The sequence below is a fragment of the Schistocerca serialis genome, chromosome 2, assembly GCF_023864345.2.
Source record: "Schistocerca serialis cubense isolate TAMUIC-IGC-003099 chromosome 2, iqSchSeri2.2, whole genome shotgun sequence".
NCBI lineage: Eukaryota > Metazoa > Arthropoda > Insecta > Orthoptera > Acrididae > Schistocerca > Schistocerca serialis.
In genome coordinates, this window is record NC_064639.1 from 377,554,261 (window position 1) to 377,566,306 (window position 12,046).

The window sequence follows — 12,046 nt, forward strand, 5'->3', positions numbered from 1 at the left end:
AGGTAGTGGTAACACAGCCGAAACATGAAGGATGTGCGTTAAATGGCATGCGCGCGGTCTAGAGCTGACAGCAGAAGGTCAGTTGAATTGGTACAGTGAGCAATGACGGCTGTGTTTGAGTCTGCTGCAGTGTGTACTGTCCGAAAGTGCAGGAGGCCAGTTCAAGCTCCTAGACAGTCAGTGGCATGCGCTACAGCACAGCAGATGACATCGTCCGTGCCATAGGGCGGTCCTTTCAATACATCGACAGAGACAGACGAGCTGATGTTGTTCGACGCCTTCCATCTGTTTGGGGGAAGGTGATCGATGTGCGAGGCGATTATATTGAGGGCATGTAATACGACGAACGTACGCCATTAACGTCTGGTGCGATTTATAACAGTGTTAGCACTAACATGAGATTTTCACTCTGCAGCGGAGTGTGCGCTGATATGAAGCTTCCTGGCAGATTAAAACTGTTTGCCGGACCGAGTCTCGAACTCGGGACCTTTGCCTTTCACGGGCAAGTGCTCTACCAACTGAGCTACCCAAGCACGACTCACGCCCCGTCCTCACAGCTTTACTTCCGCCAGTACCTCGCCTCCTCCCTTCAAACCTTACAGAAGCCGTGAGGACGGGGCGCGAGTCGTGCTTGGGTAGCTCAGTTGGTAGAGCACTTGCCCGCGAAAGGCAAAGGTCCCGAGTTCGAGTCTCGGTCCAGTGCACAATTTTAATCTGCCAGTAAGTTTAGGTGTTGCCACTACTTCTTACACAACCCATGTAAAACGAGAAACTGCGTGTAGCTTCTCTGTTATGAACGAGTTTTCTATTGCGAATTAGAAGGATATAGGTTGTTTTGTAGTTTGAAAAAAAAATGGTTCAAATGGCTCTGAGCACTATGGGACTCAACTGCTGAGGTCGTTAGTCCCCAGAACTTAGAACCAGTTAAACCCAACTAACCTAAGGACATCACAAACATCCATGCCCGAGGCAGGATTCGAACCTGCGGCCGTAGCGGTCTTTGTAGTTTGAAGATTGATAAACTAAGTCAATGGACATCGTCTATTATTTACAGAGGATCCTTGACACTGTTATAAAATTTGTGTCACAGTTAGCCGGCCGAAGTGGCCGTGCGGTTAAAGGCGCTGCAGTCAGGAACCGCAAGACCGCTACGGTCGCAGGTTCGAATCCTGCCTCGGGCATGGATGTTTGTGATGTCCTTAGGTTAGTTAGGTTTAACTAGTTCTAAGTTCTAGGGGGCTAATGACCTCAGCAGTTGACTCCCATAGTGCCCAGAGCCATTTTTTTTTTGGTGTCACAGTTAATTACAGTCACGTCGCGGGTAGTACGCATTCTTTAGCTGGCGTGATCTCCTTGTAAGTATCCTTCCTTCGTCAGATCCGATTGCTTTCGAACTAAACGAACTGTAGTATTTCGAAAAAGAAAGGAGAAATTACAAGGATGAGACATTTCCTAGGTCCAGAACGAAATCCCATTTACACTCGTTCAGATTCGTGTCTGGAATTTTTCGTTTGCTTCACCCAGGTCATCTCCAGTTGCATGTACTCGCTGTTAAAGAGCTAACATAACCTCCAACATAAACATATTTCTGTAGCTAGTGCTGCTTTGTATTACACTGGTTACATCAGTCTCATCAACAAACCTTTTCGTACTGTGCTGAAACTGGAAGCAAATTGCTGCGTAGCTAGTATTGGCTGCTTTGCTAGTGTTTAGGTGAACATGAACAGTTAGCGAACAACGTATTTACTGCATAGGAAATACCTCGCTACGAAATTATTACTCCGTCCGAACAGGCCATGAAGGCCCAACGGTACTGACCGGCCGCCGTTTCATCCGCAGCCTACAGGCGTCACTGGATGCAGATATGGAGGGGCATGTGGTCAGCACACCGCTCTCCCGATCGTGTGTCATTTTACGAGACCGGAGCCGCTATTTCTCGATCGAGTAGCTCGTCAGTTTGCCTCACAAGGGCTGAGTGCACCCCACTTGCTAACAGCGCTCGGCAGACCGGATGGACACCCAGACAAGTCTAACCCAGACCGACAGCGCTTAACTTCGGTGATCTGACGGGAACCGGTGTTACCACTGCGGTTATAGTTAGCTTGAGTTAAAATGAATTTTGTACTTACATCTTGGTCTTTTAAAGTATATTGGAGAAACATTTAATTACAAACAGTACACAAACATTGTATTAAATACATAAACAATTCCAAGATGTGTATTAGATTTGGCTTAGGGTCTTCAAGAACTCTGAACCTCTTTTTTCTTCTTTTTTTTGCGTCTAAATGCAATCACATTTCTCTGTTGCTCCGTTGTGAATCATACTGTGACAGTCTTCTTTCAGCGTGTTAACTGTTGCCTTCCATTTCACAAATTATATCTTTATTTAACATATTGTTAATCACTTTTTTATTTATGCATGAGATACATCTATAAAGTTTGTGAGTGTTTCGGAGTGACAGAGAGTGTCAGTATCAAACCGATCTCTAGATACTGCCCCCATAGCAAAAAATCATAGATACGGCGCTAATATGGCACTAACCGAGACACTTCACTTTACTTTTTATCACTGAGTTTTCAGTACAGAGGTCGATTCAGGACAAAATGAAGACAAAGTTTGCAGAAAATAGCTCGGCCTGTAGCTGCACGGACGGCGTGGTAGAAGAGGGAATGTCAGCAGTGGTTGGGACTCTGTTCTGCCCGGTAGGGCAGGCGTAGTTTGGCAGCTGACGCTGTGCACGGACTTATATCTCGCATAATGTGTGTGCTATAGGTAGGGAGACTGCAAACGATCATATTAATAAGTTATGTCAGGATGACTACTAATTTGAAGAATATAGACGTTCACAGTCGATAGTTTCTCACAATAATACTCAAAAAGGAACAGTCACATAAACAAAAGATCAACCTATCCAAAAGAGAAACATAAGATGAAAAATGAAATGAAACCAATGCAAGTCTTTTCAGTTGATGCCACAGCGGGCGGAGCGTGTGTCGACGATGAGGACATCAGAACACCCACACCCCTAGCGGAAAATTTCCGACCCGGCCAGGAATCGGGCCCAGGAGAGCAGCGTGGCCGTCACACATGCTGACATTTTTGCTAAGGGGCGTCAGTAAAAGACAGAGAGAGAGAGACCGAAATAAAATTAAATAAATTCTGATATCGGCTGCAATTGGGCATTGAAATTAATTCAATGACGACAAGTAAAAATTTTGTGATGGACGAAGACTCCAAATCGGATTTATCACTTTATGCAAGCCGTCGTCACAACAAATTCGCTACCCAAGCACGTTTTCCGTCCGACCCAAATTCCCATCTTGTCGCACACTATTTACGTAACGCCCCTTGTCCAATATACTCATCGTTCGTCGCATAAAGCTGGATTCCCGCACGTGTTCAGGAATGAGAGAGACAGGGCATCTGCAGTGAAATGATCTTATGGTTGTCAGTCCACATGTATTTATATACACTGATGGGAAAGAATCTCAACACGAAAAGATAATTAACGTAGAGTAATGAAATTTCGGGAATATATTTTTCCAGGTAACATACTTAACTGATAAAAATTGCAAGATCACAGGTTAAGGCAAGCGCGAGATAAGCCATTTCAAATCTGAAATTCTGGAACATTAATGACCCGTGTTAACGACAGGCCGTTGAATGCAAGCATGCAAACGTGCATGCATTGTGGTGTACGGGTGACAGATGTCAGTTTGTGGGATGGAATTCCTTGCCTGTTGCACTTGGTCGGTCAGCATAGGGACGGTTAATGCTGTTTGTGGATGACGCTGGAGTTGTTCTCGATTGGAGAGACGACATGTAGACACTCTATAGAACATGTCGGGCTACAACAGCGCTATGTGGGCGAGTGTAATCCTCTTGGAAAACACCCCCTGGAATGCTGTTCATGAATGGAAGCATGACGGGTCGAATCACCAGTTTGACGTGCAATTTGCACTCAGGGAGCGTGGGATAACCACGAGAGTAGCCTTACTGTCATGTGAAATCGCAACTCGTACCATAACTTCAGCTGTAGGTCCAGTGCGTCTACCACATAGACAGGTTCGTTGTAGGCACTCAACTGTCCTCCGTCTAATCAACATACAGCCATCACTGGCAACGAGGCATAAATAGATTTCATCAGGAAACACAACATACCTCCAAACTGCCCTCCCATGGGCTCTCACTTGATACCACTGAAGTCACAAATGGCGGTGCAGTGGACACTGTAGGGTGTCTGGCTCGGAGCTATTCTTGAAGAAATCTATTTTAACAGTTCGTTGTGCCACTGTGGTCCAACTTCCGCTCAAATTGCTCCTGCAGACGCTGTACGACGCGCCAGAGCTGTAGTGCTTCATGATCGTAAGGAGCCGGTCTTCTTGAGACTGTGTTAATAATGACGTCTTTGTTGAAGGCAATTTTGACTAACATTAACTTACCACCTCCAGTATCAAATCTAACGCTCACGACCGTGACAGCGTGTATTTATAGCGAACTTAATATGCAGTCTCACAGTGGAGCTACTAGCACCACTCGTATGCGACTAGCGCGAAATGGTAATAGACATCACCTTTCATACGTAGAAACACGCCTGCCAACTTTCGTTTATGTCACACAACTGCTTCTTGTGTTGCGATTTTTTCTCCATAGGTGCACAAAATTTCCTTATCCTTTTTCTCCAAAGTAGCGAAGTACTTTTGAAGACGTTTTCCGAAAAGTCTCTGTATGTTCATATTTTCAGCGATGGTTGCGGTACCTCGGCTGTTCAATACAGAATGTCAAATAAAACAACTTTCAGCCTTTATTGGACTACCAGTTGCGGCGCTTATTACACCTTCTTCAGGCCCCGCGACTGACATATAGGAAAATTCCAACCTCGATTCCGGTCAAAATAGAGGCCAGCATTCAAAGACTAGTATCTGTAGATATCTGCTTGATACAGCGAACACATTTCAGCAGGATAATGCACGACCGCATGTTGCAAGTCCTGTACTGGCCTTTCTGTACACAGAAAATGTTCGACTGCTGCCCTGGCCAGCACATTCTCCAGATCTCTCACCAATTGAAAACGTCTGGTCAACGGTGGCCGAGCAACTGGCTCGTCACAATACACTAGCCACTACTCTTGATGAACTGTGGTATCGTGTTGAAGCTGCATGGGCAGCTGTACCTGTACGCGCCATCCAAGCTCTGTTTGACTCAATGCCCAGGCGTATCAAGGCCGTTATTACGGCCAGAGGTGGTTGTTCTCGGTACTGATTTCTCAGGATCTATGCACCCAAACTGCGTGAAAATGTAATCACATTTCAGTTCTAGTAGAATATATTTGTCCAATGAATACCCGTTTATCATCTGCATTTCTTCTTGGTGCAGCAATTTTAATGGCCAGTAGTGTATTTTCAGCGTAGGAGCATACTACAAAAGTGTCACCAACATACCTTCACAATACTTTGGGCTTCAAGTTAGCAGGTTCCAGAGCAGTTTCCTAGAAAGCTGGGCACGAAGGGCGACTAAAGACTACACATGGCGACATCGACTATCTGTTCATAAAATTGTTATTTCATTCATCAGTGCCGCTGAAGAAGCTATTCGACCTCTTTCCGCTGAATTAACAGAAGAAATAAGACACAAAACTTTTCGAGCAATTATGAAGGCTAACCTACAATGGACTTCAATGGCAAACTAAATTCACTCAATCTGAACAGTTCTGATATGTTAACCAGTTTCGATGTAGTGTCCTTGTTCACAAACGTTCTTCTTTCAGAATCATTATTTCTCATTGGCAAAACCTTTGATAAAGCTATTTCAGCTTTGTTTGAACGTGTTTTTGCTTAGCAGGCATTTCATCTATTCTTGGGGCAGTAAATTTTATTACAGCAGCAATTAATATACCATCAGAAAGAGTAACTCTAGAACAAACTGCATGTCCCAAAATGCCATCATGGGTAGTCCCTTGTCGCCCTTGGTGGCCAACTTTTTATGGTGGACTTGGAGAAAAAGGCGCTGGAACTTGCTGGCTTGAAGCTCACAGTATTTTGGAGGTATATTGATGACACGTTTGTAGTATGGACCCACGGTGAAGATAAATGAGAAGAATTTTTAAATCATCTGAACTCCATCCATAAACAATTTCAGATCACGACATAAATCGAAAAACAAACTTGCCTTCTATTTTTGGATGGCCAAAAAATCCTTCAAGATGTGTCCGTATATTTCGTTAGAGAAATAGATTTGGTAACAGGAAACGAGGGAGCCTCTAGGATTTTTAAAGAACAGTAAGTCCTTATGTATCAGTACACGACTTTATTTCAGCCTTTAACTGGATCCTTACGCGGTGACACGTTCCATCAAAATGGATCAGTTCAGCGGCAGTGGACGAGCAGTACATTCCAGATGTATCCGGTTGACTACCAGGCACTGAAAATTCAGTACAACCTCATTTATCTGGCGCTCATCAATTCAGACTCCGCATCTCCAGTTTTTCTGGATCGATTTTTTTAAGTACGATAACTGTACAATATTTCACAAACCGGAAGCAATAGCGACGTTGAGGTGCAGGGTACTGAACTACAGCATTTGTTTACAGACGAAATTGTAAAATGAAATTAAAGAAAAAACGTGAGAGGTCTGTATCGCATATGTTGGCCGGGAGTCACCTTTTGGAGAGTTCGGCTGGCTGGTGCAAGTCTTTATCTTTGACGCCACTTTGGCGTCTTGCGTGTTGATGATACTAAAATCATCGTAAGGACAGCTCAACACCCAGTACCCCACCGGAAAGACCTCTAAGCCGGTCGGTAATGTAACCCAGGCCCCTTGCAAGGCAGTCATCCACTTTAACCATTCACCTACGGAGGTGGACATCAGAGAGAAAGAAGGTGGTAGTGTCTATGGCCAGAAATTTTTGGAAATTAAGATCCTATGGGACCAATCTGCTAATGTCATCGGTCCCTATGCCTAAACACTACTTAATCTAACTTAAACTAACTTACGCTAAGGACGACACACACACCCGTGCCCGAGGGAGGACTCGAACCTCCGGCGGGGGGAAGCCGCGCGAACCATGACAAGACGCCCTAGACCGCGCGTATGGCCAGAAAGGTGCGTTGCATACAAACTACAAAAGAAAATTGTTGAAGGTAATTGTTAGTAAATTTGGTGTCGAGACTTACGTGGTGTCATACTGGTAGATTAACCAGACGCAAACTGAAGGCATTTTGTTCCAAAATGATGATACCTGAGGGCGAAACTGTATCTGTTTGTTCATCTGCAAATAATTATGATATTTATGACGGATTACTTGGCGAACCTTGCGTCTATTATGGTGACATTATGATATACAGGGACAACAATGCAACTGGACAAAATTATGGTTTGTTTGGAACGCTAGGCGGAAATAACATCGGCCGAATTAATGCTGGTGAAACACCTGTTTGATAATGTTGCACATAAATAACACGAATCTGGCTCAAAAGGAACTCACTAATTATTTCAGTGTATAAAATTCACTCTTTCTTTTCCAATATCTCTTCAAGATATAGGTGAAAATATTGTGTAATTTATGTGTCTATCTCTTCCTTCAATCATTTTTTTAACTACTCGAGTAATAGGTCTTTATTATTGAATCTTGTTTTTGTAAGATTGCTTACATTTCTCGTAAGAGCGACAAACATTTTGATATTGCTCCAAATACGACATTATGGCGATTTGAAGTAGAGTAATTTTTTATTTGTTTGTTCAGTTATGATCTGGCAGACTGCATAGAGATAATGAGAAAGAGGAGTTACTGTAAGTACCCTAATGTAATGAGGGATGTTCTGAGAAGTTGCGCAAAGACTATATCCATGAAAATCCTGATATTACGTGACCTTCGGTTAACATGACAAGTCACAAGTATGTTATCCAAATTTCTAGTTCACATACAGAGTGACGAGGTTACATTATCAGCCCAAAGCGCTGCTTTATCTGATCACCCGCATCAGTCACAAACTGATAACTACAAGTGGTTTGGTAAGTGCTTCAAATTAAACTACAATTTCTGCAATAATACGTCAAGGCCATGGACAACAAAAGCGATTGCTTCAAATGCCAGTGCAAAGAATTCTCTGTGCTCTGAATGATAACAGGAAAGGAACAGCTCTGACAGACCTGTAATTGACAGTAACTGGGAAGAGTTTGCTTAATAATGCCTTCAGTGTCATTTCTGGAACTCATGAAGATCTCACTTACACAGTATCGCGGAACGGCATGATGGCAATCTTCGATAAGCTTACTCGCAACACAAATTTGGAAATATTGTTTATTTCCTTGTATCTTGACTCTTGTCGACCCGAAAATTTTGACATTTTTACTGAAGGGAAGGGTAGAGGACGCGGTAGGATATGACGCAGGAAACAAAATGCTGTAACTTTCTCATAGAGTTGATTTCGTGACAGATACGACAGCTGTGATATCCATGCAGTTTCATCACAGAAAACTTGTTCCGTAAGTTCTTGTGAGTTACCTGGTGTTTTTATTCTTGCAGTTGATCAGTCGCGTTGTTCAACACCATACCTGCGAGTTCAATAAAACCGCGACCGTCCACTCAAACACTCCCCTTAAAATTTTTCTCTCTCTTATTGGTCCACGTTTGCTTAAGAGTTTATCTACAATTCGCATACGTACCATACTGCAGTTACAGGAGATGAAAGGAAGACAGTATTGTGGAAGAAGTGATGCATGGGTGTAGCTATGGCCTGTTATATTCAAGCTGTATATAGGGAAAGGAGAAATCTGGTTGAGGAATTCAAATTTATGTATAAGAAATAAAAATTTAAGGTTTGCCGTCAACTTCATAATTCTGTCAGAAATAGTGAAAGGTTTGAAGATCAATTAAACGGAATGAAAACATCAACAAAAGTAAAACTACGGCAATGGAACGTAGCTAGAATAAATCATGTATGTTGTTCGGGCGACAAAATAAGTGACGATCACCGAAATGAGCCGGCCGCGGTGGCCGTGCGGTTCTAGCGCTGCAGTCCGGAACCGCGGGGCTGCTACGGTCGCAGGTTCGAATCCTGCCTCGGGCATGGATGTGTGTGATGTCCTTAGGTTAGTTAGGTTTAAGTAGTTCTAAGTTCTCGGGGACTGATGACCTAAGATGTTAAGTCCCATAGTGCTCAGAGCCATCACCGAAATGAAGAAAATATAAATTGCAGTCCGGCAACAACAAAAATCGTCTTCCTCAAAAGCAAAATTTTGGTAACTTAACAGTCGATTTCCCCGTAGGCAATGCCCACTCTTGCTACAGTAATCACGTTGAAGTGTTTGTAGGTAAGAGAGGCTATTCAGAACAGCAGAGGCTTGCGCAGATTCAACTAGCGTGGGAGGCTGCAGCAAACCAGGCTTCGGACTCAACAACCACAACAACAAAATGCGTCTTAAGTGTCAATGTTTGTACGAAAAAATGAGAGATAGTACAAGCCTGAAATGAAGACCTCCACGAGGAATGTCTGCCATTCCGCGCTTGTTTTTATGTGAAAATTCCCTACAAACTTAGCATGTGTTTTACCGCTGTCTTCCTCTTTTCTCGAGCTGTGACAAACAATTAAGAAAACTGTTCGGTAGTTTTTAACGCACGTATTGCTGGACAGCAAAGTTAAGAGTGCTACAGTGGAATACTCACCTCTTCGCACACTACCAATTGCGGGAAACACTAATTGCGCGTATTACGTGCGATATCTTGTAGAGCGATTAATTTCTAGTTTCTTTCTGCTTTGTTACGTAGCCATTTTTCCGAAGGTCTTGCAAAGGATAAAACCATTTCGCGTTCTACCTAGACTGCTTTATTCTTGAATAACTTAATCTATCATTCACAGTGGAACGAACGGAAGCGAATACAAAGTATCCGAGAAGCTGACATGTTGATTTCAGTGTTTGAGAAACTGAAATGGCTTAGTTTGTGGTTTTCATATTTATACTTAGGTGTTACGAAAATACGCAATTTTAATTATACACCGCATTAAATATCTCACCGAAACGCTTCATTTTTAGTATGTTTTCTTGTGCTGAACTGTTGGAAAGTGTACGTAATCTGAAATGCTTGGAGGTAGTGCATTTAACACGAACTGAAGATCCAGCTTTCCTTAACACTAGTCCAAAGCGCTACGTGTATGAAAGTTGACGCTTTTTTCTGGCTTCTCATCACAACTGAGTACGAAATCTGAAAGCAGAACTCTAATAATTGACTACCAGCGTAACCTGGAGAAAGGCCAGTATTAACACTCTAGTTATTATATGTGACTGTGTGGTGTCTGTTCTTTCGGACCGTCCGAAAAAACAGATACCACGCAGTCACGTATTATGTTTTGCCTAGATAGGCAATGAATCGACCACCTTAAGTGCGGATGCACATTTACTTTCCGCCTCCTGCGGGACTTTCAAAGTAGCGAGCGTGGAGAACATGGACGTGGCTGGGGACAAGTGGTGTTAGCTCGGAATGTGGGTCACCCGGGAGGTGGCCCGAGATATTTCGCGCAGTAGCGTGGTCTAGGGGTAGTGTCTTTGATTCATAATCAAAACGTCTTTGGTCCCGGGTTCGATCCCCGCCACTGCCTAAATTTTGACTTCCGACATAAGAAGTCTGCCTCATTCTGCCAACGGCCTTGTCAAAGAGGGCGGAGGAGCGGATAGAGGTTCAGGGCACTCTCTTGTCCTGGGGGTGGGAAATTGCCCCTAAAGGCGGAATAATCAGCAATGATCAACGACATGAGGATGCAAAAGGCAATGGAAACCACTGCATTAAAGACACGTAACGTGCATCCACAGGAAATGTGGGCTGTAATTGAAGAAGTGTCATGATGATCTCTCCATTGGCAAAAGATTCCGGAATAGTCCCCCATTCGGATCTCCGGGAGGGGACTGCCACGGGGGAGGTTGCCATGAGAAAAAGATTGAATAATCAACGAAAGGATAACGTTCTACGAGTTGGGGCGTGGAATGTCAGAAGCTTGAACTTGGTAGGGAAACTAGAAAATCTGAAAAGGGAAATGCAAAGGCTCAATCTAGATAGAGTAGGGGTCAGTGAAGTGAAGTGGAAGGAAGACAAGGATTTCTGGTCAGATGAGTATCGGGTAATATCAACAGCAGCAGAAAATGGAATAACATTTGTAGGATTCGTTATGGTTCAAATGGCTCTGAGCACTATGGGACTTAACATCTGTGGTCATCAGTCCCCTAGTACTTAGAACTACTTAAACCTAACTAACCTAAGGACAACACACACATCCATGCCCGAGGCAGGATTCGAACCTGCGACCGTAGCAGATTCGTTATGAATAGGAAGGTAGGGCAGAGGGTGTGTTACTGTGAACAGTTCAGTGACTGGGTTGTTCTAATCAGAATCGACAGCAGACCAACACCGACAACGATAGTTCAGGTATGCATGCCGACGTCGCAAGCTGAAGATGAACAGATACAGAAAGTGTATGAGGATATTGAAAGGGTAATGCAGTATGTAAAGGGGGACGAAAATCTAATAATCATGGGCGACTGGAATGCAGTTGTAAGGGAAGGAGTAGAAGAAAAGGTTACAGGAGAATATGGGCTTGGGACAAGGAATGAAAGAGGAGAAAGACTAATTGAGTTCTGTAACAAGTTTCAGCTAGTAATAGCGAATACCCTGTTCAAGAATCACAAGAGGAGGAGGTATACTTGCAAAAGGCCGCGATATACGGGAAGATTTCAATTAGATTACATCATGGTCAGACAGAGATTCCGAAATCAGATACTGGATTGTAAGGCGTACCCAGATCACAATATAGTAGTGATGAAGAGTAGGCTGAAGTTCAAGACATTAGTCAGGAAGAATCAATACGCAAAGAAATGGGATACGGAAGTACTAAGGAATGACGAGATACATCTGAAGTTCTCTAACGCTATAGATACAGCAATAAGGAAGAGCGCAGTAGGCAGTACAGTTGAAGAGGAATGGACATCTCTAAAAAGGGCCATCACAGAAGTTGGGAAGGAAAACATAGGTACAAAGAAGGTAGCTGCGAAGAAACC

At 43.5% G+C, this 12,046-nt stretch overlaps 2 non-coding genes across 2 annotated transcripts; one reads left to right on the plus strand and one right to left on the minus strand.

Moving 5' to 3' along the window:
* Nucleotides 1-459: 459 nt before the first annotated feature.
* Trnas-uga (transfer RNA serine (anticodon UGA)) lies at nucleotides 460-534 on the minus strand. Its single transcript has one exon. It is a non-coding gene; the product is annotated as a tRNA-Ser (tRNA).
* Nucleotides 535-629: 95 nt separating this feature from the next.
* Nucleotides 630-704, plus strand: Trnas-cga (transfer RNA serine (anticodon CGA)). Its single transcript has one exon. It is a non-coding gene; the product is annotated as a tRNA-Ser (tRNA).
* The last annotated feature ends 11,342 nt before the right edge of the window (nucleotides 705-12,046 follow it).